We start from the raw sequence: 26266 nt of genomic DNA on the forward strand, positions 1-26266 counted from the left end.
ACAAGGCGTGCGCGCTCCCGCAGCAGGGGGAACAAAATCTCACGGGGGAACCAAATCGAGCACAACACCTGTTAAGATATGACCCTGAAAAGGGTGACGCAACAAGATGTCATCAAAAATAGCCCAGTGCCCTTTAGTGGCTGGAAGAAACCTCTATAGCAATGGTCCCCAACCACCTTATTACCACGGACCAGATTAGTCAGGCAATATTTTCACGGACCGGGGAGGCTGGGAAGATGGCGGAGTAGTTGCCGCGTTTTTTGGAAGCCCGCTAAAAAACTGCAAAATTCTATTGTTTGACCTTACTTTACTCAACTCAAAGTAAAACGATGGACACACAGAAGATATTAAAACCAGCAACATTAAAACATCTAGCCTCTACGAGACCTAAAATGCTAGGAATAACGAAGGAAAACGAACATGACTATTATTCAATGGATGTGACAACGCAGGCAAAACGCAGACAAGGCTCCACGCTGTCAACGCCAAGTAAGTCGATGAAGGAGAAAGCAAGCTAAGACTACTGAAGAGAAAGAGGATGAACAAGCTACCAATGATGATACAGTAACTCCTCGTTTATCGCGGATAATTGGTTCCAAAAACCACCCGCGATAAGTGAAATCCGCGAAGTAGGGTCACCCACTCATCTGTACATTTTTTGTCAATAAATGTATATGAAACAATTTAAGTGCATATTTTATTATTAGAACATTAAATAATTGTTTCAAACATGTAAATAATACATTAATAGTATAAATAACACAGAAAATGTTGTATAAATATTGAAAATATAAATATTATACGTGTGTGCGTGTAACATGTAGATGTGACTGTAGGTGAATAACACACACGTTAAGAAGTACTGGGCAGGCTAACGAGTTAGCGGAAAGATCCTAATTCGCGATCATGCCAACACGCGAAAACGGACTTCTAAAGGAATGTAAACGAACATTTGGAGCAATACTAAATTGTCCTAAAGGTTAGACACACGTGATCGTTCATTTGTCACTTATTAGGAGACCCACTTACATCGTCAATGACTGCTGTACCACTGTAATCGACATATGTACACGAACGTGAAACAGGAAGTGGTATCGTTGAAAACGGCCTTCAAAATAAAGCACCCTACAAATCCCAAATCAAAGCACGGCTGAATAACATAAATAAAATGGAGAATTCTCAACACATACTGTAAATATTTTTTTAGAACAGCTTGTATTATAAAAAAAATTATAATAAGGTACAAGTGTACATACTGTAAATATGGTTTTAGAACTCTTATTATTCTAACAATTTTTCTATAACAAGGTACAACACTGTAAATATGTTTTTAGAACTCTTATTGTTATAACCATTTTTTTATATATGATAGTAAGAGGAAGGCATCATTCACCAGAGTGCAGTTTGAAGATAACATGAGTCAACAAGTCATCAATCAAAAAACCTCTATCATCTGTGGAGCAAGTTTTACAAAACTTCTTTTGTTTCAAATGCATTATTCAAGCGAGGAATAAGTCTGAGATCAGATTAGGAAATTATGGGCCACACTCCCACCCTTCTTGCGAGGACATGAGTGCTCACAAAATTTGGAGGCGAGGCCTCATTTGATATATATATATATATATATATATATATCCTACGTGTGTGCGTGTAACATGTTAACAAGAACTACTGGGCAGGCTAACGAGTTAGCAGAAAGATGCTAATTCGCGATCGTGCTAACACGCGAAAACGGACCTGTAATGTAAACCAACATTTGGAGCAATACGACATTGTCCTTAAGGTTAGACATATGTGATCATTCATTTCTCTTATTAGGAGACCCACTTACATCGTCAATGACTGCTGTACCACTGTAACATGTATGTACACGAACGTGAAACAGGAAGTGGTATCGCCTGAAAACGGCCTTCAAAATTAAGCACCCTACCTCAAATCAAAGCACGACTGAATAACATAACATGGAGAATTATATGTTTTTATTGCTTGTTTTTTTTATTTATATGCTTTTATTATTATTATTACGTTTTTCCAAGTGTACATACTGTAAATCTGTTTTTAGAACTCTTATTATTATAACTATTTTTCTATAACAAGTTACAACACTGTAAATATGTTTTTAGAACTCTTATTATTAAAAAAATATATAAAAAGGTACAAGTGTACGCACTGCAATTGTGTCGGCACTCCCTGCCTTTTGCTGGCGTGTGGGCAACTTTCGTGCCATAATTCCCCAAATTAGAAGTTTTATTTTGAATTTGAATTTTTTTTTAATTTGGAAAAAAAATCCGCAATGTAGTGAAACCAGAATAAACGAACCGTGATGTAGCGAGGGATTACTGTATTCTCGAAGTGATACTTGTGTTGGGAAAATGTCTGGGATTGAGTTGCAATTAGACATCAGAGAACAAAATGGGCAGAACACCGCCATGATTGTCAACTAAAACCGTTCAATTCAACTCGGAGCATAGCTAATGAAGAGAGTGGCGGAGCTCAAGAATGAGAATATCGGTGTGCTGAACGTAAACAAAGAATTGAAGAACAAACTGAACAACAACGCTATAACATGCGGTCATGTCTTCGAGTCAGAGGTATTAAGGAAACGAGAGATGAAAATCTTCGGAAGACTGTGATTCACATACTGTACAGCAGTGATCCCCAACCTTTTTTGCGCCACGGACCGGTTACGTGTCAGAAATATTTTCGCGGACCGGCCTTTATATAAATAAATAATAGATTTATATAACTAAATAATACATTTATATAAATAAATAATACATTTATAACAAATATATGAATACGATGAAATAAAATGATACGACTGGCATAAAAACAAGTATAAACGACATTAAAATAAAACTCACCATTACATTGAATTAGTGGGAGCACTGAGCTTGTTTCTCAGAAACGAGCCGGTCCCATCTAGGCGTAATCGGAGACAATGACACCCGAAGTGGTTAAGGTTTGTCTTTTAATGCAGGATGCTTGGTCTCCATGTGCCGAAGCAGTTTTGAGGGCTTCATTGCCTCGTTAGCTAGCCTGTCGCCACATATTATGCAGAGTGGGCTTGGCACTGTCACGAACGGAGTGTTGATGGAGCGAGGACGACCAAATGCAGCTTGGACCAGGGTTTAATGTAGCAAACTCAAAGGACAAACCCGGCAAACTGACGTGACTAAACAACAAAACCAAAAGGACTGATCGCCGAAACAAAAGACAGGAACCAAACAAACTCATGACAGTGACACGTGCATTGTCCGCACATCTCAAGCAATGCTCCCACGGCGAGTGACACGCAAACAGAACTTAAATAAGACACAGGTAACGAGAGGCAGGTGCGTGTGATTACACTAATCAAGGGCACACAGGAAGGGAGGGGCGAGCACACAGAAACGATGACATCACAAAACTGTGGACGAGGCATGACAGGCGCGTCATAGTCTTTTAAATGCAGCTTTCCTTTTCTTAGAAGTCGTAGCCTCTTCTTCTTCCGTCTCCTCATTGGGCTTTTTTCCCTTTCCGAAGAAGCTTTCCAAACATCTCTGTTTCTTGCTAATTTTTGCTTGCTTCGCGGGCTCAACTGCGGTGACATGTCACGTGACCGAGACGAGCGTCTTGACCTGAACCGACGGATGTAATTGGGAGAGAATCGCCAATTTTTTTATATTTTTCAAAATAAATACTTACTCATTTTTGCTAGCTTTGCGGGCTCGACTGGGGAAACATGTCACGTGACCGGGACGAGCGTCTTGACCTGAATTAATTGATCGTCGATTAAAACTTTTTTTTTTTTTTTTCTGCGTGGCTTGGCGGCCCGGTACCAAGTGACCCACGGACCGGTACCGGTCCGCGGCCCGGTGGTTGGGGACCACTGCTGTACAGGATTGTTCCAGAGTTCGCAGTGAAAATGGACCTCGCAATAGATGTTGTTCACAGACTTGAGAAAAAAGAAGACAACCGCACAAGGCAAGCTGTTATTCTATTTGCACAGAGACGTAAGAGATGAGGTGTGGCGGAGAACAAAAGGTTCTGTGATTTGCAAATGGGAAGGCATAGGCTTTGCAGAGATGTTACCGAAAGAAGACTTGGAGGAGCAAAAACGACAGTGGCCGTTGAAAATTGTGTAAAATGTAAATAAAAACAAAATACAACGATTTGAAAATCCTTCTCAACCCATATTCAATTGAATACACTACAAAGACAACATATTTAATGTTCAAACTTATCAACTTACCGTATTTTCCGCCCTAAAAGGCGCACCGGATTATAAGGCGCACCTTCAATGAACGGCCCATTTTAAAACTTTGTCCATATATAAGGCGCACCGGATTATAAGGCGCATAAAATAGAAGCTATACTGCAACAAACTGAGGTTGACGAGGGTTGCGGTATGCATCCACTAGCCCAGCGGTGGCCAACCCGCGGCTCGCGAGCCGCATGCGGCTCTTTGGCTAGTTTCATGCGGCTCTTTTACGTTCATATCAACATTTGTGTTTATTTTTCGTGCGTATTTGCTTCGCTTGAGTTCAATATGGTATTTTGGTCAAACGCGCATGCGCGTGAGGTGAAATCCCGCAAAGGAGGAGGGACAAACAGAGCGATTGGTTTTGCTGGCTTTTTAATGAATGGCGACTGTGACTACGGGGGCCCATTAGGTCCAGAAAAGCTGACAAGACGCTTGCCAAAATGGCAAGGAAAAAATGCACAGCTAAACGAATATATGACGATGAACACAGGACGTTTTTAACAGAGTTAAAGTTGTTTTTTGTTGAACGCTATGGCAAGCCATTCTACCTCATATGTCGGACGTCATTGGCGCATTTAAAAGCTTCAAATGGTCAGCGCCACTTCAGCTCACTTCATGCCAATATCGATAAGGACTTTGCAAAAGGGACTGAATTTCGCAAGCACAAGTTTGGAGACTTTGAAAAGTCAGGCAGAAAAATAGGTACAGTTTTTCAAAAAAATTACGAAGCACTCAGAGACTGTCACACTTGCATTGTTTCAACTGGCTTGGAACATTGCACGGGCTAAAAAGCCATACAATGAAGTGGAGTTCGTTAAAATATGCCTCAGTGACGTTATTGAAATCTTGTCTCCTGAAAACGACGAACTCAAACGAATGGTCTGTCCCGCCACGCATAGTAAGTGAAAAAACTTATTATGTTTTTGTTTGTGGAATTTGTTGAACTGAGAGTTTGTCTGTGTGAGACAATGCACACAATGTTCATTGTTGAAAATGTGGTCTTTGGTCTGTGGTTGTACTGTAGGAGTCAATTTGTCATTATCATGTTGGTGCGTGACATAATAATGTCACACAATAAATTTGGCTGAGCAGAGGGGTGCGTGTGCGTATGCGCGTGCGTGTGCGTGCGCTTGCGTGTTTGTGTGCGTGTGTGTGTGTGTGGGGGGGGGGGGGGGGGTTCATGTGTGCTCATGTGTATGATGTGGCTCTTTGCGATGACACAGTAAAAAATGTGGCTCTTAGTCTCTGACTGGTTGGCCACCCCTGCACTAGCCAATAACCAACGAGCCCTCTGTAAACAATCGCGTTTCTCAAACGATCTCCTATAAAATGATCGGAACTGACTAAAGTTCGATCTAACGCATTGGTACTACTTACCTATGTTTCCCTTCCATATCGATCCGTAGATTTACTCGAAACATTAACAGAGCAGCCTATTTTGACATGAAATAGCCTGGTACGTATAGCAGCTATCGTTATAGCATTAGCCATCCGCAAAGTCCCACGAGCCTCAGCTCGCAATCTCCCATGAGCCTCAGCAAAGTGTAAACAATCGCGTTTCTCAAACGATCTCCTATAAAATGATCGGAACTGACTAAAGTTTGATCTAACGCATTGGTACTACTTACCTATGTTTCCCTTCCATATCGATCCGTAGATTTACTCGAAACATTAACAGAGCAGCCTATTTTGACATGAAATAGCCTGGTACGTATAGCAGCTATCGTTATAGCATTAGCCATCCGCAAAGTCCCACGAGCCTCAGCTCGCAATCTCCCATGAGCCTCAGCAAAGTGTAAACAATCGCGTTTCTCAAACGATCTCCTATAAAATGATCGGAACTGACTAAAGTTCGATCTAACGCATTGGTACTACTTACCTATGTTTCCCTTCCATATCGATCCGTAGATTTACTCGAAACATTAACAGAGCAGCCAATTTTGACATGAAATAGCCTGGTACATATAGCAGCTATCGTTATAGCCAGGGCTGTGGACTCGGTCGGATTTTTGCTCCGAGTCCGGCTGTCCATTTTTTCTGTTAATTCATGTGACTGCTTAGTCTTTATTCAAGGCTAATTTAGATCAAAATCTAAATAATTACAACAGTTTTGTGATGGCTTTGTCTTTATTAAACATATAAACGAACTACAATAAACAGATACTTTCAAGTTTCAATTCAACGACTTAAGTTTGTTCTTAGGAACAAAATCGCCTCAACCAAGTCAGCCTTCATCGCGCCGCGCTGATCAGACATGATAAACTTGAGCCCGGAAAACAGGCACTCTACGCTGACTTGGCTGATTGGCATTGCTTTTAGTGTCCGAGTCGCTGCCTTGAGGCCGGACGGATAACGATCAGCTGTAACAAATGGGCTCTCTTTCATTCGACCAAGTGCCAACATTGCCCCAATTTCTTCATCTATGTCGGTTGGCGAGGTGGCGGCCGACAAACGCTGGCGGCGCTCAATGCTGTCAAGTTCTTTTTCAAACTCATCCTCCTCCGTCGATGTGGAGCCATCAACCTCGGCCTCCATTGACGGCCCCTCCAGGTGCTGGTGGGTACGAGACCGGATTCGCCTCACAACGGCACGGAGGCCATTCTTGGCGCTCTCCATCTGCTCTTCGCTGAGGAGAATGCGGTAACGCGCATCGACGAAGACGGCTGCCAGAAAAAAATCATTGTCGAAGAGCTTGTCCTCTCGTTGCTCCATTGAATTGGCGATTGGTGAAGCCAGAAGGGGCTGCTTGCGCAACGCTGCCTTCAAGGCCGACCACTCCTTGAGAAAGCTACCGGGGGTGATTGAGGCCGACTGGAGCTTGACCGTGACATCGTATGGCATCTTGAGGATCGTGGCCAAGGTCTCAAGCTTTTTCCATTCTGACTCGTTAAGGAGAAGTTCCGGAGAAGCAGCCGCCAAGTCCTGGACATGCTCTCGTAGATGAAGGAGCCGTTTTGTCATGAGGTAGGTGCTTCCCCAACGGGTGGGCACATCGACGACAGGGAGAAGACCTCCTCGACGACGAAGGACAGCAAGCAGATTGGGGGTCCGCAGTCTCTTCACCACCCGTCGGACTTTATCCAGTAGTTTCATGACATGCTCCGCCTTCAATCCGTCACGAATTGCCAGTTGCAGCGTGTGAATAGCACAGTGCATGTGATGAATCATTCGAAAATCGGCATCCTGAATCCCAGCGAACTTCTCAAGCTGGACCTCGTCGTCCAGATTGACGCCCCCCTCGTCCTCATCCATTTCGTTTTCAGTATCATCAGCATCTTTGTCATCCTCATTGATGAGCCGCACGGCTTTGCTCATGGTCGCTGCGTTATCGACGACGATGGAGAGGACATGCAGGTCAAAATCCTTGATGACGGCGTTGATGACATTCTTGACCGCCTCACTGTCATGCCCCCCGTCGGTGTCCTTGATGGCAAGAGTCTTGATTTTAATCTCACCGTCGCGGGTTGCTATTTAAATTCTTCCTCTTTAGTGACAGAGATGTCTTTTGTTCCCTGTCAGCCATCTGTCTCCGAGTCCTTACTGTCCTTTTGTTATGTGTGTGTGTTTTTGTTCCTGTAAGAGGCCTTCACCAACAATGAGCAGAGCATATTTGCATAGGCGAAGTGTTCTGATTTGGTTCATAGATTGTTGTTGGTCAGAACTGTTTTTCTTTGTCAAGCGTTATATACAGTTTGAAGTAGTTGCGTACAAGTTATCCCATATTTACTCAATGTTTGTTTAAGTGTTTAGGACAAGTTACTTATTGTTATTGTGTGTTAATTTACTAAGTAGATAAAGTCTAGCAAAGGTTTAGTTGCATTGTTCCACAGGAAAGCGGCAATTCAAGTTATCTGATCTCACTCGCGGACGAGTCAGCCAACAATAGGAGACGAACAGCTGGTTGAGTGCTAATTAACACCACACTACATTCTTTAGCTAATCAGCGTTGCTACAGACACAATCTTCCCTCCCTTTAGTGTAGCAACGCCTCTGTAACCAGGGCAACCAAAACATTAAATAACCGTAGCAGGGCTGTGGACAGTATTCCTACGCGCATTCTCAGCAGCATGATGAAAATAAAATTGAACGTATTTTTTTTATTGTCGGACTCGGTGGACTCGGTCAAAATCAGCACCGAGTCCGAGTCCGGCAAAAATGACCGAGCCCGAGTCCCCGAGTCCGAGTCCACAGCCCTGGTTATAGCATTAGCCATCCGCAAAGTCCCATGAGCCTCAGCTCGCAATCTCCCATGAGCCTCAGCAAAGTGTAAACAATCGCGTTTCTCAAACGATCTCCTATAAAATGATCGGAACTGATTAAAGTTCGATCTAACGCATTGGTACTACTTACCTATGTTTCCCTTCCATATCGATCCGTAGATTTACTCGAAACACTAGTCCAAAAGGCCCTACTGGTTCTCGAAGTGGTTCGAACGGCGCACGGCGGCGACTGGGGGAACAGAACTGCACTCTGGCGGAAACTCGGGGATACAGAACCGCACTCGGGCGGAAACTCGGGGATACAGAACCGCACTCGGGCGGAAACTCGGGGATACAGAACCGCACTCGGGTGGAAACTCGGGGATCGGGACCGTGCTCGGCGGAAACTTGTAAAGTCAGGACCGCGATCAGCGGCAGTGGAGTCCGATCACGCTGGAACCTGCTTGGACGATGGACGAGGATCGGGCGTCACTGGAGCGAAGTCCGATGGCGCCGGAACCTTCTCGGACGATGGACGTGGATCGGGCGTCGCTGGAGCGAAGTCCGATGGCGCCGGAACCTTCTCGGACGATGGAGGTCGATCGGGCGTCGCGGAGCGAAGTCCGATGGCGCCGGAACCTTCTCGGACGGGAGCTGATGGCGAAGGGTCCAAGCGCTGGTCGCTGTGTTGGTCGGAGCATTCTGTCACGAACGGGGGGGAGTAATGGAGCGAGGCGACCAAGTGCAGCTTGGACCAGGGTTTATTGCAGATAACTCAAAATACAAACCCGGCAAACTGACGTGACTAAACAAAACCAAAAGGACTGACCGCCAAAGCGTGAAACAAAAGACAGGAACAAAACAAACCGCGTGACAGTGAGACATGCATTGTCCACACTTCTCGTGCAATGCTCCGACCGCGAGTGACACGCAAACAGAACTTAAATAAGACACAGGTAACGAGGCAGGTGCGTGTGATTACACTAAACAAGGGCACACAGGAAGGGAGGGGCAAGCACACAGACACAGAACTGGGGACGAGACATGACACAGTCGGGATAAAATATGAAACATCAATGGTGGAGGACATTAGTGCAGTTTGAGAGTTCAGGTTAAAGGCTCTTTTTCTTAACTGTTTAATTTGTGTTTTTTGTTTATCATTCATGTTTAATGTTAATATTATTTTTGGTTCATTGAATGTTCATTGAATGTTTGAGCTGGTTAAAAGGAAAGCTATATTTTTATTTTATAAGGGGCCAAAATTCAAGATTCAAGAGTTTTTATTCGCCATGTTTGAGCGTGCCAAACAAGGAATTTGACTTCGGTAAATCACACCCTCTGTTCAACATTTAGGTGACTAACAACACTCAGGACATGTGAAAAATGGCAAATATTCTCAAACATCCCCTGATCTTAAACTCCCAAAAGGGCAAGGAAAAACTAAAAACTCCAGCTAGGGGAAAAGAGAAACCTTGAGAAGAGACCACAGATGGGAAGGTCCCTCTTCCAGGATGACCAGGCTGCAATGGATGCAGAGAGGACACAGTACAAACAGTGTAGACAAATTCAAAAAAGGTGTGGAGAGCAGGATGTTATTGCACAGTAATGACTCTGAGACTCTAAGAGTGGTGTGAGTTCATCAGAGCAACAGCCTGGGGGAAGAAGCTGTCTCTGTGTCTGCTGGTATTGGCGTAAAGAGCTCTATAATGCCGTCCGGAGGGGAGTAGTTCAAACAGACTGCAACCTGGGTGAGAAGCGTCTGTAGAGATGTTACTTGCACGTTTCCTGGTCCTGGACAGGTACAAGTACAAGTCTTAGCTAGATGGGAGGTTGATTCCAATTATCTTTTCTGCAGTCCTGATTGTCCGTTGCATTCTGTGCTTGTCTTGTTTGGAGGCCGATCCAAACCAGACAGTGATGGAGGTGCAGAGGACAGACTGGATGATGGCAGTGTAGAAGGTCTTCAGCAGCTCCCGCGGCAGGTTGAACTTCTTGAGCTGTCTCAGGAAGTACCGCCTCTGCTGGGCCTTCTTCCGGACAGAGTCTATGTGGCCGGTCCATTTCAGGTCCCGAGAGATTGTGGTTCCCAGGAACTTGAAGGTGTCTGTGGAGAGAATAGTATTACTGCGGATAGTGAGGGGTGAAAGTGGTGAAGGGTCTCGCCTGAAGTCCAGTGTCATCTCCACGGTCTTGAGCGGGTTCAGCTCCAGGTGGTTTTGGCTGCACCAGTGGACCAGCCGCTCCACCTCCTGTCTGTACGCAGTCTCATCGCCGTCCTGGATCAGTCCGATGAGAGTGGTATCGTCTGCATACTTCAGGAGCTTCACAGGAGAGTCACCTGAGGAGAAATCGGTGTAGAGAGAGAAGAGCAGTGGGGAGAGGACGCACCCCTGAGGGGCTCCAGTATTGGTGGTCCGGGTGTCAGATGTGATGCTCCCCAGCCTCACACGCTGTCTCCTGTTGGTCAGGAAGCTGGTGATCCACTGACAGGTGGAGGCAACCACCGCGAGCTGGATGAGCTTCTGTTGGAGGATGTCAGCAGCGATGGTGTTGAACGCCGAGCTGAAGTCCACAAACAGGATCATGGCGTATGTTCCTGGGGTGTCCAGGTGGTCCCAGTTCTTTATCTTTAAAGCTCGCTATGCTAACAGTAATTACCAATAGCCTGCCTTCTCAGTTTAACTATTTAATGTATGCCGGAAAGATTGATACACAGCTGTGGAGCCTGCTCTGCGAGATTGCGGAAGAAGGTCTAACCCCACCTCCATTCTTTTACTACTCTACGTCCTCCTTCAAGGAGGCGACTCTGCCTAGCCTGTGTGATAATGTGTGACCTTGTAGTCTTAACTGAGATTGACTTCTACATATGTGCAAAGAGTGTCATAGAAAAGGGAAAGCCAGTAAAAGCAAGAGAAAGGTTACACCAATATAACAACATAGTTGAAGCTCCCTAGCTAATCACAAGTGCCAAAGAGGCGTATTATAACAATCCATTAGTTCCATAGGGGAATTCTGTATGCAAGCGCCACAGTATAATACAGTTCTTCTCAATTATTTTCAGTGATGCCCCACCCCCAGGGAGAAGAAAACATTTCGCGCCCCCCATGCTTGTATCCTTATTAGCATTAAAGAAAAAACAAAAAATAAATAAAAAAGAAAGACCAACGTACAACAAAGAATAACTTTATTAATAGCATTGTTTTTAGTCTGTAACAGATCAGATTCCAAGTGCATCACCTTGCCAGAAATTAAAAAATAAATTACTTAAACTATAAACATTCTTGACCAACTGCCATTTTTTGCTGAAAAAAATAAAATAAAATAATAAACATAAATAATATTAAATAACAGCAATAAATAATATTCAATTCAAAGTAAACATTAACTCAGTACCACAATATATAAAGCATTTTAACCTACAAAACAAAAACCTTTTTTTTTTTTTTTTTAATCAAAATGAGGCAGCATGACAGACCATGTCCACGGCTGCAGGCGGTATCAGCTCTTCTGCAATGGTGTGGGGTTTATTTTGCACTGAGCAATTTGGACCGCTTCTTTATATGATGCTAACAATGCTCGCTGATTGACTGAAGTAGCGTTCACAAAGCGGGAAGATATATATAGGCCGTTTTCACTGAAAAAACTCAAGCATCTTATCAGCGTGATTGGGGTGCAATGTCTTTAAGTGCCGCCTTAATATTTTGGCTTCATACTGTCCGCTGCCAACATTTTAAGGCACAGTAAACACACCGGTCTTTCCTCGTCTCCCACCATAGTCACACTGAAGCCGAGTGCTGAGTACGCTTCGTCATATTTCCTTGTCTTAGCTTTCGGGTGACCATCCATTTTCTAGACTGCTTGTCCCCCACAGGGGTCGTGGGCATGCTGGAGCCCATCTCGGCAGTCATCGGACAGTAGGCGGGGGACACCCTGAACCGGTTGCCAGCCGATCGCAGGGCACACAGAGACGAACAACCATCCTTACTCGCACTTACACCTAGGGAACATGCAAACTCCACACAGGGAAGGTCGGAGGTGGAATCGAACCAGCACCCTCCTAACTGTGCTAACTAGTGCTCTACCAAGCTGCCCCCCCGTTGTTTTCAATCCTGTTAAATATTTTTCCATGGTGTCCCACTGCACTTTTTATCGCCTGCTCTGTACTGTGTGTGCGTATAATCCGTGCGCTCTACACTATAGCGAATACTCCTTGTGTACACTCTTACAATGATACTGCCACTCCCACTAGTGTTGGCTTGTGAGTGAACGATTCGTTCAAAGGAACGAATCTTAAGATTCTGAACATTTTCAGTGAACGAGAGTGAATGACTTCACTTCCTGAAGTGATTCGTTCTTTTTTCAGTTCATCGCGAGAATCGATCAGTGAGTGAACGAGTGCTGACTTTCCTGTTCGCGAACGAAACAGTGAGTGAACTGAATTCCCGTGCATCAACGGATCAGTCAGTGAACGTGTTGCGTATGCATATATATGCCTAAATATTGCTATCCAATATATCTACTGCAAGTTCACATTAGATTGCTGGTCTGAAATGTACTTTTATTATTATTATTTACGCCTCTGTGAGTCGTCATCTTATTGTGGTGGAGGGGTTTGCGTGTCCCAATGATCCTAGGAGCCATGTTGTCTGGTGCGTCCTAGGTGAGGGGCCAGACAAAGCACGGCTCACAAAAACCCCTTATGACGATTAAGAAAATTGGATCTCGTTTTCCCTCGCCCGGACGTGGGTAACCGGGGCGCCCCTCTGGAGGTAGGCCTGGTGTGGGGGCTCGAAGGCGAGCGTCTGGTGGCCGGGCCTTTGCCCATGGGGCCCGGCCGAGCACAACCCGAAAAGGAAACGTGGGTCACCCTGCCCATGGGCTCACCACCTGTGGGAGGGGCCAAAGGGGTCAGGTGCAAAGAGAGCTGGGTGGCAGCCAAAGGCGGGGACCTTGGCGGTGCGATCCCCGGCTGCAAAAGTTGGCTCTTGGTACATGGAATGTCACCTCTCTGGCTGGAAAGGAGCCCAAGCTGGGCTGCGAGGCAGAAAAGTTCCGACTAGACATAGTCGGACTTGCCTCCACACACAGTTTGGGTTCTGGTACAAGCCCTTTCGAGAGGGGCTGGACTCTCTTCCACTCTGGAGTTGCCCACGGTGAGAGGCGTCGAGCAGGTGTGTGTATACTTATTGCCCCCCGGCTGGGCGCCTGCGCATTGGGGTTCACCCCGGTGAACGAGAGGGTAGCCTCCCTCCGCTTTAGGGTGGGGGGACGTGTCCTGACTGTTGATTGTGTCTATTCACCAAATGGCAGCTCAGAGTACCCACCCTTTTTGGAGTCCTTGGAAGAAGTGCTGGAGAGCGCTCCTTCTGGGGACTCCATCGTTCTTCTGGGTGACTTTAATGCTCATGTGGGCAATGACAGTGAGACCTGGAAGGGTGTGATTGGGAGGAACGGCCCCTCCGATCTGAACCAGAGCGGTGTTCTATTGTTGGACTTCTGTGCTCGACAGGGATTGTCAATAATGAACACCATGTTCAAACATAAGGGTGTCCATGTGTGTACTTGGCACCAGGACATCCTAAGCCGCAGTTCGATGATCGACTTTGTAGTTGTGTCATCGGATTTGTGGCCGAATGCTTCGGAGAGGGGCGGAGCTGTCAACTGATCACCACCTGGTGGTGGGTTGGCTCCGAATGTGGGGGAAGATGCCGGTCCGACCTGGCAGACCAAAACGTACTGTGAGGGTCTGCTGGGAACTTCTGGCAGAATCCCCTGTCAGGAAGAGCTTCAACTCCCACCTCCGGCAGAGCTTTTCCCACATCCCTGAGGAGGCGGGGGACATTGAGTCCGAGTGGACCATGTTCCGTGCCCCCATTGCTGAGGCAGCTGACCGGAGCTGTGGCGATAAGGTGGTCGGTGCCTGTCGTGGCGGCAACCCCCGAACCTGCTGGTGGACACCAGCGGTAAGGGATGCTGTCAAGCTGAAGAAGGAGTCCTATCGGGCCGTTTCGGCGGCCGACAGGTACCGGATGGCCAAACGCAACGCGGCTTCAGCGGTTGTTGAGGCAAAAACCCCGGTGTGGGAGGAGTTCGGTGAGGCCTTGGAGAATGACTTCTGGATGGCTTTGAGGAAATTCTGGTCCACCATCCGGCGTCTCAGAAGGGGGAAGCAGTGCACCGTCATCACTGTTTACAGTGGAGATGGCGTGCTGCTGACCTCGACTCGGGACGTCGTGAGTCGGTGGGGAGAATACTTCGAAGACCTCCTCAATTCCACCGACACGCCTTCCATTGTGGAAGCAGGGCCTGGATACTTTGAGGTGGGCTCTCCAATCTCTGAGGTCGAAGTCACTGAGGCAGTCAAAAAACTCCTCGGAGGCAAGGCCCCAGGGGTCGATGAGATCCACCTAGTGTCCCTAAAGGCTCTGGATGTTGTGGGGCTTTCCTGGCTGACACGCCTTTACAGCATTGCGTGGACATCGAGGACGGTGCCTCTGGATCGACAGACTGGGGTGGTGGTTCCCCTCTTTAAGAAGGGGGACCGGAGGGTGTGTTCAAACTACAGAGGAATCGCACTCCTCAGCCTCCCTGATAAGGTCTATTCAGGGGTGCTGGAGAGGAGGGTCCATCGGGAGGTCAAATCTCGGATTCAGGAGGAGTGTGGTTTTCGTCCTCGCCGTGGAACAGTGGACCAGCTCTATACCCTCGGCAGGATCCTCGAGGGTGCATGGGAGTTCACTCAACCAGTCCACATGTTTTTTGTGGACTTGGAGAAGGCAATCGACCGTGTCCCTCGGGAAATTCTCAACTGGATGAACGTGACCGAGGTCACGCTCATGTGTGGGATCTCAGTCTTCCACCACTTAGTATCACCATTAACCCTTTCCGCCTCTTTGTCTTCGCACACATTTATACATTAATTTGTAAATGGACCATCAATATTACATACATGTTTGATACTGATTAAACATTGTGACAATAATAACACATATTTTCACAATAGTCAATTTAACACATAATCAGAACTATGATCATGGGTTCTCTTAGTTAGCAGATTACAACACTCAAGCAGCTTCAAAACGTATGTTGATAAACTGGTCAAGCTCAAGCGTGGGATTGCAGTCTTCCACCCACGGTATCACTGTCAACCCCTTGTCCTTACTCAACTCTTAATACATTCATGTGTAAATGAAACATCAGTGCTATGATGCTGCTCAAGTTGCTATTAACTATACAATATTGCAAAGCAGAATAAAAAAATGTATATTGTAGCTTACTCTAACTGTGGTTAACATGTCTCATTCTCATTACCCAACGATGAGCATGGGCTTCCCTAGTTAGCAAATTAAAATATTCAAGCAGTTTCAAAGTATATTATAGCAAAACAAAATAATATAACATAATCCAAAATTGTGTGTTGCTGTGCTTCAGAAAAAGTCTTCATCTAATCGATGACTTTTTAAACAATTAATTTACTATGTTAGGTCAGTCTGACTTTGGCACCATCTTCTGGTGAAATTTGGAACGAGAATGAAGGTTTACTGGTTCAGCCAACAAATTCCCCTTTACCAATTTAACTATAGGTAATTTTGAAGAACTAACTTTTAAGTAACCCCTAGTCAGGCCCCCTCTTCTTCCATGTCAAGCTTTGAAATTTGGAATTTCATCTTAACCAATTCGTCTGGGCCAAATCCAATACACACTCACGCACCATCTTTTACCATCCTATCCACCATGTAACTCGACAACCTACTGCCGTGGATGTCTAATTACCCTTTAATCTAGTACAGCCAAAAAAGCATGTTCCCCGGGGTCACACGCCCCCCCCCCACCGACATCGCACCGTGCCCCCCCACTATTTGAGAAGGACTGGTATAATTATTTGCGAACGATACAGAAAAACCTGAAATTGAGTGAAATGGAACGGAGTGGCAATTCTATTGACAATGTACTGTACATGTATTATATTTTTGAAATTCCGCCCGTACGTTTTTTTAGGGCTCAAAAGTAGGACATGTCCAGGAAAAAGAGGACATCTGGTCTCCCGAGCTAAGCCAAACCAGCTTGTAAGGCTAAAAGTTTAAAAGTAGAATGGTTCCAATGTTACCATGTCTTTTAGGTCAGCGAGCTGCAGTTGGAGAGAAGTCCAGTGCTGCCCTGCGCTCTTCACTGGTGAAACACATGCACACTTTCATAAATGTACAAATATCCCTCAAGAAGGCGCCGCGGATGGCCGCCTCGGTGACTCGCTCTCTGCTTCTTTGTGTTATTTTGTGTGTTACTATGTGTGTTTTTGCGTCTTCTGCTGCCCACCCCGGATCACTTTTACCAGAGAAGAACTGTTAAACATCGAACAGTCTTCTCCTGAAACATTCTCTCCGGTTCTCACTGACTCAGACTGCTTGACGGAGATTTTAGCCGGAGCGGCGGCGCTCTACAAGACTTAGACTTAGACTTAGACAGAACTTTATTGTCATTTTGTCAACACTAGGTGTGTACAAAACGAAATTTCGTTGCATACGGCTTTCAACAATGTAGTGGTATTTCGGCTGGTTAAAAAAGTGACATTCTATATAAAAATATGAAATAAGATAATTATAAAGTACAAAGTGCAGCAGTGATAAAGTATGTAAACAGTGCAGGAGACAAAAGCAGTATTTACAAGTGTGCAGAGGAATGCTACGTTTGAATGTTCAACAGTCTGACGACAGCAGGGAAAAAACTATTGCAGAACCTGGTGGACCTGCAGCGGATGCTGCGAAACCTCTTCCCAGAGGGCAGCAGGGAGAACAGTCCATGGTGGGGGTGTGATGGGTCACTGATAATATTACGGGCTCGGGACACGCAGCGCTGGGATGACAAGTCCTGAATGGAGGGAAGAGGAGCCCCGATGATCCTCTCTGCTGTCCTCACCACTCTCCTCAGGTTCTTCCAATCGGAGGCGCTGCAACCTCCACACCACACCGAGAGACAGCTTGTCAGAATGCTCTCTATGGTGCTTCGGTAGAACGTCCTCATGATGGGTGGGGGCAGGTGGGCTCTCCTCATCCTCCGCAGGAAGTACAAGCGCTTCTGTGCCCTCTTGACCAGTGTTGTGGTGTTCACAGTCCAGGTGAGGTCGTCTGTGATGTGGACTCCCAGGAATTTAGTGCTGCTGACCACCTCCACAGCTGAGCTGTTGATGATCAGTGGAGCGTGGTGAGGCTGGTTCTTCCTGAAGTCGACGATGATCTCCTTCGTCTTCTCCACATTCAGGATCAGGCTATTTTCTCTGCACCAGCCCACCAACTGCTCCACCTCCTCTCTGTAGTCCAGGTCGTTGTTGTCCCTGATGAGGCCCACCACCGTTGTGTCGTCTGCAAACTTCACGATGTGATTGGTGGCGCAACCTGGGGGCGCAGTCGTGTGTCATCAGGGTGAACATCAGGGGGCTCAGGACGCAGCCCTGAGGGGAGCCTGTGCTGAAGGTGATGACATCTGAGGTGTTCTGTCCGACCCGGACTGACTGAGGTCTGTTGGTGAGGAAGTCTAGCAGCCAGTTTCGAAGGGGGGTGCTGAAGCCCAGGTGTTCCAGTTTTTCCACCAGATGTTGTGGAATGATGGTGTTAAACGCTGAGCTGAAGTCCAGGAACAGCAACCGCACGTGGGTGTTCCTCTCCTCCAGGTGAGCCAGGCTCAGGTGAAGAACGGAGGAGATGGCATCCTCAGTGGAGCGAGCAAGCTAGCATGCCGAAGACAGCGGCGTGGCAAGCGCGCCGGAGCCCTCGTGAAGTTGAGGCAGAGAGGGTTCTGTGTTCCCCTACCATAAATTCATCTGGCGAATGTCCGCTCTCTGGCTAACAAGATAGACGAACTGCTGCTTCTCATTTCAAGGAACACGGACATTAGCAGATCCGCCGCCCTGTGCTTCGTCGAAACGTGGCTTGACGAACGCACACCCCACCACACCGTAGAGCTAACTGGGTTTCAGCTACTACGCGCAGATCGCAGCGTGGAGCTCACGGGAAAAACAAAGGGAGGTGGTCTATGTTTCTATATTAATGCAGGTTGGTGTACTGATGTCACAGTGTTGAAAGAGTCCTCTCCTAGAAACACTTTTCATAAACTGCCGGCCGTTTTATTCACCATGTGAGTTCTCCTCGATTGTTATGGCGGCTGTTTACATTCCACCACACGCACATGCAATCGAAGCCACGCAGCTGCTGGCTGACCAGGTAACAGACATGGAGAAAAAACTACCAAACTCACTGATCATTGTTCTGGGTGATTTTAACAGAGCGAACCTCGCACACGAACTTCCCAAATACAGACAGCACATAACGTGTCCCACCCGAGGAACACAAACACTGGACTGCTACACCGTAATAAAGGACGCATACCGCTCTGTGCCCCGTGCAGCTTTAGGACTCTCGGACCACTGTCTAGTTCATCTGATCCCAACCTAGAGGCAGAAATTAAAAACTTCTAAGCCTGTGGAGAGGACTGTGAGGAAATGGACAGTGGAGTCAAAGCAGGACCTCCAGGCCTGCTTTGACTGCACCGATTGGGGTGTTTTTGAAGCTGCAGCTTCAGACCTGCATGAACTCACCGATACTGTGACATCATACTTTAGCTTTTGTGAGGACTTGTGTGTGCAAACTAAGACCTTCTGCGCGTACAACAACAAACCTTGGTTTACACCAAACCTCAGGATGCTGCGCAAAGACAAGGAGGAGGCCTACAGGAGTGGGGAACGGGAACTGTTAAGGGCAGACCAGAAACACTGAACCGAGACATCAGGAAAGCCAAGAGGTGTTATGGGGAGTGCCTGGGGAGACACCTCGCTGCCAATCCTGATCCCTCAACAGTGTGGAAAGGCCTGTAGAGCATCACGGGCTCCCTGTAGAGATCCCAAGGCTTGCAAACCAGCTAAACAGGTTTTACTGCAGGTTTGAACGGTCCACCCACACAACAGGACCTCCTGCAGTACAATCGACATACACACCTCCACCCACAACCCCTCTGTCCACACCTCCATCATCGTTATCACCTACTCTCTCTCTTTCAGAAGCCACGCCTGCACTCCAGCTCCGCGAGGAGGAGGTGTGTCAGATGTTCCGGAGACAAAAGGTCAGGAAGGCACCAGGCCCAGACGGCGTGTCCCCCTCCTGCCTGAAATTCTGTGGTGAAAAACTGGCACCCACCTTTGCACGGATCTTCAACTGTTCCCTGGAGCTGTGTGAGGTTTCCTCGTGCTTCAAGAGCTCCACAATTGTACCGGTGGCCAAAAAGCCCGCCATCACAGGTTTGAATGATTACAGACCTGTCGCCCTGACATCTGTGGTCTCTGAAATCCTTTGAGAGGTTGGTGTTGAACCACCTGAAGGACATTACGGGCCCCCTGCTCGACCCCCTGCAGTTTGCCTACCGTGCAAACAGGTCGGTGGACGATGCGGTAAACGTGGGACTGCACTACATCCTGCAACACCCCGGCACCCGAGGGACGTATGCCAGGATTTGTGGACTTCAGCATAGCGTTCAACACCATCGCTCCTGACATCCTCCACCAGAAGCTCATCCAGCTAGTGGTGCCTGCCTCCACCTGTCAGTGGATCACCAGCTTCCTGACCAACAGGAGACAGCGTGTGAGGCTGGGGAGCATCACATCTGACACCCGGACCACCAATACTGGAGCCCCTCAGGGGGGCGTCCTCTCCCCACTGCTCTTCTCTCTCTACACCAACGATTTCTCCTCAGGTGACTCTACTCTGAAGCTCCTGAAGTATGCAGACGACACCACTCTCATCGGACTGATCCAGGACGGTGATGAGACTGCGTACAGACAGGAGGTGGAGCGGCTGGTCCACTGGTGCAGCCAAAACCACGTAAGGCTGGGGACCATCACATCAGACACCCGTACCACCAACACTGGCGCCCCCCAGGGGTGCGTCCTCTCCCCACTGCTCTTCTTTCTCTATACCAATGATTGCTCCTCAGGCGACTCTTCTGTGAAGCTCCTGAAGTATGCGGACAACACCAATCTCACCGGACTAATCCGGAACGGTGACGAGACTGTGTACAGACAGGAGGTGGAGCGGCTGGTCCACTGGTGCAGCCAAAACCACCTGGAGGTGAACCTGCTCAAGACCGTGGAGATGACAGTGGACTTCAGAAGAGACCCTTCACCACTTCCACCACTCACTATCCTCACTAATGCTATTCCCTCCACAGCCACCTTCAAGTTCCTGGCATCCACAATCTCTCGGGACCTGAAATGGACCGTCCACATAGACGCTGCCCGGAAGAAGGCCCAGCAGCAGCTGTACTTTCTGAGACAGCTCAGGAAGTTCAACTTGCCACAGGAGCTGCTGAAGACCTTCTATACTGCCATCATCCAGTCTATCCTCTGGACCTCCATTACTGTCTGGTTTGGATCGGCCACCAAACAAGACAAGCATAGACCGCAACGGACAATCAGGACTGCGGAAAAGATAATCGGGACCAACCTCCCATCTATCCAAGACTTGTACCTGTCCAGGACCAGGAAACGTGCAAGTAACATCTCTACAGACCCTACTCACCCAGGTCACAGTCTGTTCGAACTACTCCCCATCGGACGGCATTACAGAGCGCTGTATGCCTAAACCAGCAGACACAGACACAGCTTCTTCCCCCAGGCTGTCGCTCTGATGAACTCACAACACTCATAGAGTCTCAGAGTCATTGCTGTGCAATAACATCCTGCTCGCGACGCTTTATCTTTGAATCGTCTATATTACATGTACTATGTGTCCTCTCTGCATCCATTGCAGCCTGGTCATCCTAGAAGAGGGATCCTCCCATCTGTGGTCTCTTCTCAAGATTTCTCATTTCCCCTAGTAGGAGTTTTGAAATTTTCCTTGCCCTCCTGGGAGTTTAAGATCAGGGGATGTTTGAGAATAATTGTCAATTTTCGCACATGTCCTGAATGTTGTTAGTCACCTAAATGTTGAACAGAGGCTGAGATCGACCAAAGTCAAATTCCTTGTTTGGCATGCCCAAACATGGCCTATAAACCTCTTGAATCTTGAAATGTTTGAAACATTGATTTCAGCATGTGTGTTTTCTTCCCGTTTTGTCCACCAGGTAGTGCCAAAGGACACGCTTCCTGCAGCATGGATTGACTGAAGTGAAAACTTTCACACGGTTTGAACCTGTTTCAATGACAAACTGGACAAATCCAAGTGCTTTTAACTTTTTAACTTCTTGGATGTTAAATAATATCTTAAACAGAAAGGTGACAAAATTAATTGAATGAAATATGATGAATGCTGGGAGCCTACTCCAGCACGCCCACGACCCCCGTGGGGATAAGCGGTATAGAAAATGGATGGATGGATGGATGCTCAGCATAAAAAAACTTTTATTCTCTTACAATATTTTTAATGGCATTCTAAATTGCATTAATTTCATTAACAACGTCTAGTGTAAACCACGCAGGAACGTTAAGCTATGTTTCGCCTGTCTTTCACATGACACCCAAAATGAGCAGCAAGAGCGAAAGAGAGGGAGGAGAAATGGGAAGTGTGAGTTTCTCTGTAAGTGCTTTTTTTTTCTCGCATCACAGGCAACATACATTTTCTATTGAAGAAGCAGGGTAAAGCTTCACGCCAGCACTATTCAACTTGATCTCCCCTACTTGATCGTATGATGCCTGGGTACGTCAAATGCCTCTTTCAATTCAACTCAATTCAATATATCTGTCTACTGTATTTGTCTGTTACCCTGTGTATTGCGACTGTGACAATTGAATTTTCCTCATGGCATGAATAAAAAATTATCAATTTAGCCTATTCCAGGTGATTTTGGCAAGAAGCTGGGGACGGACACGAGTCAATTACAACTGACAAACTTTCACAGAAATCATTATAGCATCAGTAAAAAACAAATAAGGGGAGAGCTAGAGACAGTATGGAAAAGTAGCAATGGCAAATACACGTGTGAAAATAAGGAAAAATATGAGTAAAATGCACAATTCTTAAAAGTTAAATTATTGCACAAATTAATATAATGCGGCTCGGTGGCACACTGGTTAGCACGTCTGCCTCTCAGGAGGATGCTGATTCGAATCCGACCCTCCCTGTGTGGAGTTTGCATGTTCTCCCCTTGCCCGCGTGGGTTTTCCCCGGGCACTTCGGTTTCCTCCCACATCCCTAAAACATGCTTGGTAGGCCAATTGAGCACTCCAAATTGCCCCTAGGTGTGAGTGCGAGTGCGGATCGTTGTACGTCTCTCTGTGCCCTGCGATCGGCTGGCAACCGGTTCAGGATGTCCCCCAATGACTGCTGGGATAGACTCCAGCACGCCCGCGACCCCCGTGGGGACAAGCGGTATAGAAAATGGATGGATGGACATATTTAACTTAGAACACGGACTGGTACAACAAGGAATTACTATGTACCTTCAGGAGTTCTGGCTGTAGTGCAGCCATGAGATTTCCTGCCAGCTGTAGTCACTGCTGGGGTCAAAGTTTATTTAAGATTAATTTTTACAGGTGGTAATCAGAGTCAGAGAGTCAGAGTCAGCTTTATTGTCAATTCCTTCATGCCAAGACACACAAAGAAATCGAAATTACGTTTCCCCTATCCCACGGTGACGAGACACAGTACACGATAAACATACAAGTAAACAACGCAAAATAAAAACAAGAAGGCACAAACAATGAACAATAAGAGTGATGAATAAATAATAAATAAACAAATAACACAGTAGATAAGAGGAGCAAAACGGAGCAAGAGCGCACAGCAGACAGTCAGAACAAAGCGCAAAAGTACAGGACGCCACGCAGAAGGGGGGAGAGAGTTCAGGACCCTAACAGCCTGGAGATCACAAACTCCGCCAGTGGCGAGCAGTGCTCGCATACCACCACAGAGTCCCGGCACCCTCCGTCACGGATGTAGACGCACATCCCACCTCCTCGCGACTTTCCCCCTCGTACAATGGCCCGGTCCGCCCGATAGCACGCTAGCCGCTCCAGATGCACAGCAGAGTCCGGAATGATGACGGTCAACCAAGTCCCAGTGAACACGAGCACACAGCAGTTACGCACTGTCCGGTTCGTAGATCTCAGCAGGCGAAAGCAAACCATGTTGATGTCCAGCGACCGAACATTCGCCAGAAGAATGGAAGGCACGGGCGAGCTGGGTTGGCCGCCAGCCTGGCCCGGACGCCCCCGCTCTCGCCCCTCTTCAGCCTCCTCGCACACCGCTTCAGACGCTTTCCAACCGGGGGAGGAATAGCAGGCGAGTCCGGCGACGCTTCAGGACGGAGCAGACCGAGCGCCTTTAATGTCCCCGCTTCAAAGTCCAGAACGCCACAAAACTCGCTTTCGCCGATGTCGAGCAGAACCAGCCCGCTGTACTTGTAGCACAACCCAGTACGACGAGACGAACACACAAAACTGTCGGACAAACCCACATTAAACGACAAAACAAAACACCGTTCGGGACAGAGAGAGGCCGCTGCGTGTGCACGCGCCGCCATCTTACTTCCTGAAACATACATATGTCACTGATTATTTGTTAGTAGAAAAGAAAATGAATGCCTTTTTTTGCCCCCACCCCCATGTACCTTCAGGAGTTCTGGCTTTAGTGCAGCCATGAGATTTCCTGCCACCTGTAGTCACTGCTGGGGTCAAGGGATATTTAAGCTTAATATTTACAGATGGTGATGTACGTATGTCACTGATGATTTGTTAGTACAAGAGAAAATGAATGCCTTTTTTGCCCCCAACCCATACGTACCTTCAGGAGTACCGGCTGCGATGCGGCCACAAGATTTCCTGCCACCAGTACTCAATGTTGGGTGAGCTAAGGGATAAAACGATGAAGTTGTTATCATGAATGACTAGTGCTGAGCAGAGTGGCACAGCGGGAGCATGCTGGGCCCATAACCCAGAGGTCGATGGATCAAAAACGGCAAGGTCAGACAAGGCAAGGCAAGTATTAGAGGACATCACGAATGACTAGTGCTGAGCAGCAGAATGTCGCTGCGGGAGCGTGCTGGGTCATCAAAACCGGCAAGGGAAGGCAAGTTAAGATAAAATAAGATAAATTAAGTTAAGTTAAATTAAGATAAGATAAGAAAAGTTAAGATAAGAAAGGCAAGGTGAGGATTAGAGGACATCATGAAGGACTAGTGCTGAGCAGCAGAGTGGCGCAGCGGGAGTGTGCTGGGCCCGTAACCCAGAGGTCGATGGATCGAAACCGGCAAGGCGAGGATTAGAGGACATCATGAAGGACTAGTGCTGAGCAGCAGAATGGCGCAGCGGGAGCGTGCTGGGCCCGTAACCCAGAGGTTGATGTATCGAAACCGGCAAGGCGACGATTAGAGGACATCATGAAGGACTAGTGCTGAGCAGAAGAGCGGCGCAGCGGGAGTGTTGGGCCCATAACCCAGAGGTCGATGGATCGAATCCGTCAAAGCGAAGATTAGAGGACATCATGAAATACAAGTGCTGAGCAGCAGAGTGGCGCAGCGGGAGTGCTGGGCCCGTAACCCAGAGTTCGATGAATCGAAACGGCAAGGCGAGGATTAGAGGACATCGTGAAGGACGAGTGCTGTGCAGCAGAGTGGCGCAGCGGGTGCATGCTGGGCCCGTAACTCAGAGGTCGATGGATCGAAACCGGCTAGGCGAGGCTGTGTCGTCGCAATGTGCTGTTTTCTGTATCAAAGTAAATGTCATGAAAAGGGGAAAAACACTACATGGACAAGCAATGTGTCCAAAAATAAATGTGTCAAAAATAAAGACTACTGATTTGACTCCACAGGGAGCTCTTAATTTAATGGACATAGTCTGCCCTCTAGCAGTAAAAATGTGAACTACCAGGCTACGGATGACACTCGCAATATAGGTTTCAAATTTGGGTTATAGTTTCAATGTTGGAGTTGAAACTAGGCTTGCAGTTTCCGAATGCCGTACGCGATGGCTGCTGTAAAAATTTGCTCTAACGATTGAAGTAAAAAAAAAAAAAAAAACTGTTTACAGCACCCGGTATTCCCAAGCGGTCTCCCATCCAAGTACTGACCAGGCCCCACCCTGCTTAGCGTCTAAGATCGGACGAGATCGGGCGTTCTCAGGGTAGTATGGCCGTAAGCTGAGGTTGGCCTCAAAATTTTGTATTCTATAGACCAGGGGTCACCAACCTATCTTAACCTTTAGAACGTGTTAGGGTCATTATTGTTTTTTTTTTAGTTTTAGCATGCATAAAGTACTTCATACATTTGTTAACTGCGTTGAAGCTTTTTGACTTTGTCAGGGACTTCCATTTAAACAAAATTATAATTTTTTTTTTTTTTACTAAATTATAAAGTGCTCTGGTGAAAGAAGCTACTTTTGCCTTGTTCGGGTCATTTCGTAGCGGTTAAAATTTTCGATTATAAAACAATAAAAAATGCCAACAATGAAATCATAAACACACAATCAACCAACAGCCTCTTCGTCCAACCACTTTAGCTTCATTTAGGGGCTTTTTGCGAGCCATTTGAGTGTGGGGGCGGTGCTTTTGAGTGCGGGGGTGGTGACTTGCAGAGTACACATCGCGATTTCCCAGCATGCAACAATGAGGAGAAGAGCGATTGTAAATAAAGTTTTGGATCACACCTTTGCTGCAAATTGACAGGACGCAACAATAAGGAGAAGATTGACTGCAAACGAAGCTTTGGATCACACCTTTGCTGCAAATTCACAGGACGCAACAATGAAGAGATTGAATGTAAATGAAGCTTTGGACCACATCTTTGCTGCAAATGAGGGAGAGGACACACAGGATCTTAGCGAGGGAAATGAGCAGGCCTCTGAGGA

General features: G+C 47.0%; 1 long non-coding RNA gene and 1 pseudogene across 1 annotated transcript; one reads left to right on the top strand and one right to left on the bottom strand.

The window, feature by feature from the left end:
• Window positions 1-854: 854 nt before the first annotated feature.
• LOC119139729 lies at window positions 855-1924 on the top strand. The gene is made up of 2 exons (XR_005101428.1): window positions 855-979; window positions 1784-1924. It is a non-coding gene; the product is annotated as an uncharacterized LOC119139729 (long non-coding RNA).
• Window positions 1925-25441: 23517 nt separating this feature from the next.
• Window positions 25442-25560, bottom strand: LOC119115729 (annotated as a pseudogene).
• Between the last annotated feature and the right edge of the window lie 706 nt (window positions 25561-26266).

This window comes from Syngnathus acus, chromosome 21 (assembly GCF_901709675.1).
Source record: "Syngnathus acus chromosome 21, fSynAcu1.2, whole genome shotgun sequence".
Lineage (NCBI taxonomy): Eukaryota > Metazoa > Chordata > Actinopteri > Syngnathiformes > Syngnathidae > Syngnathus > Syngnathus acus.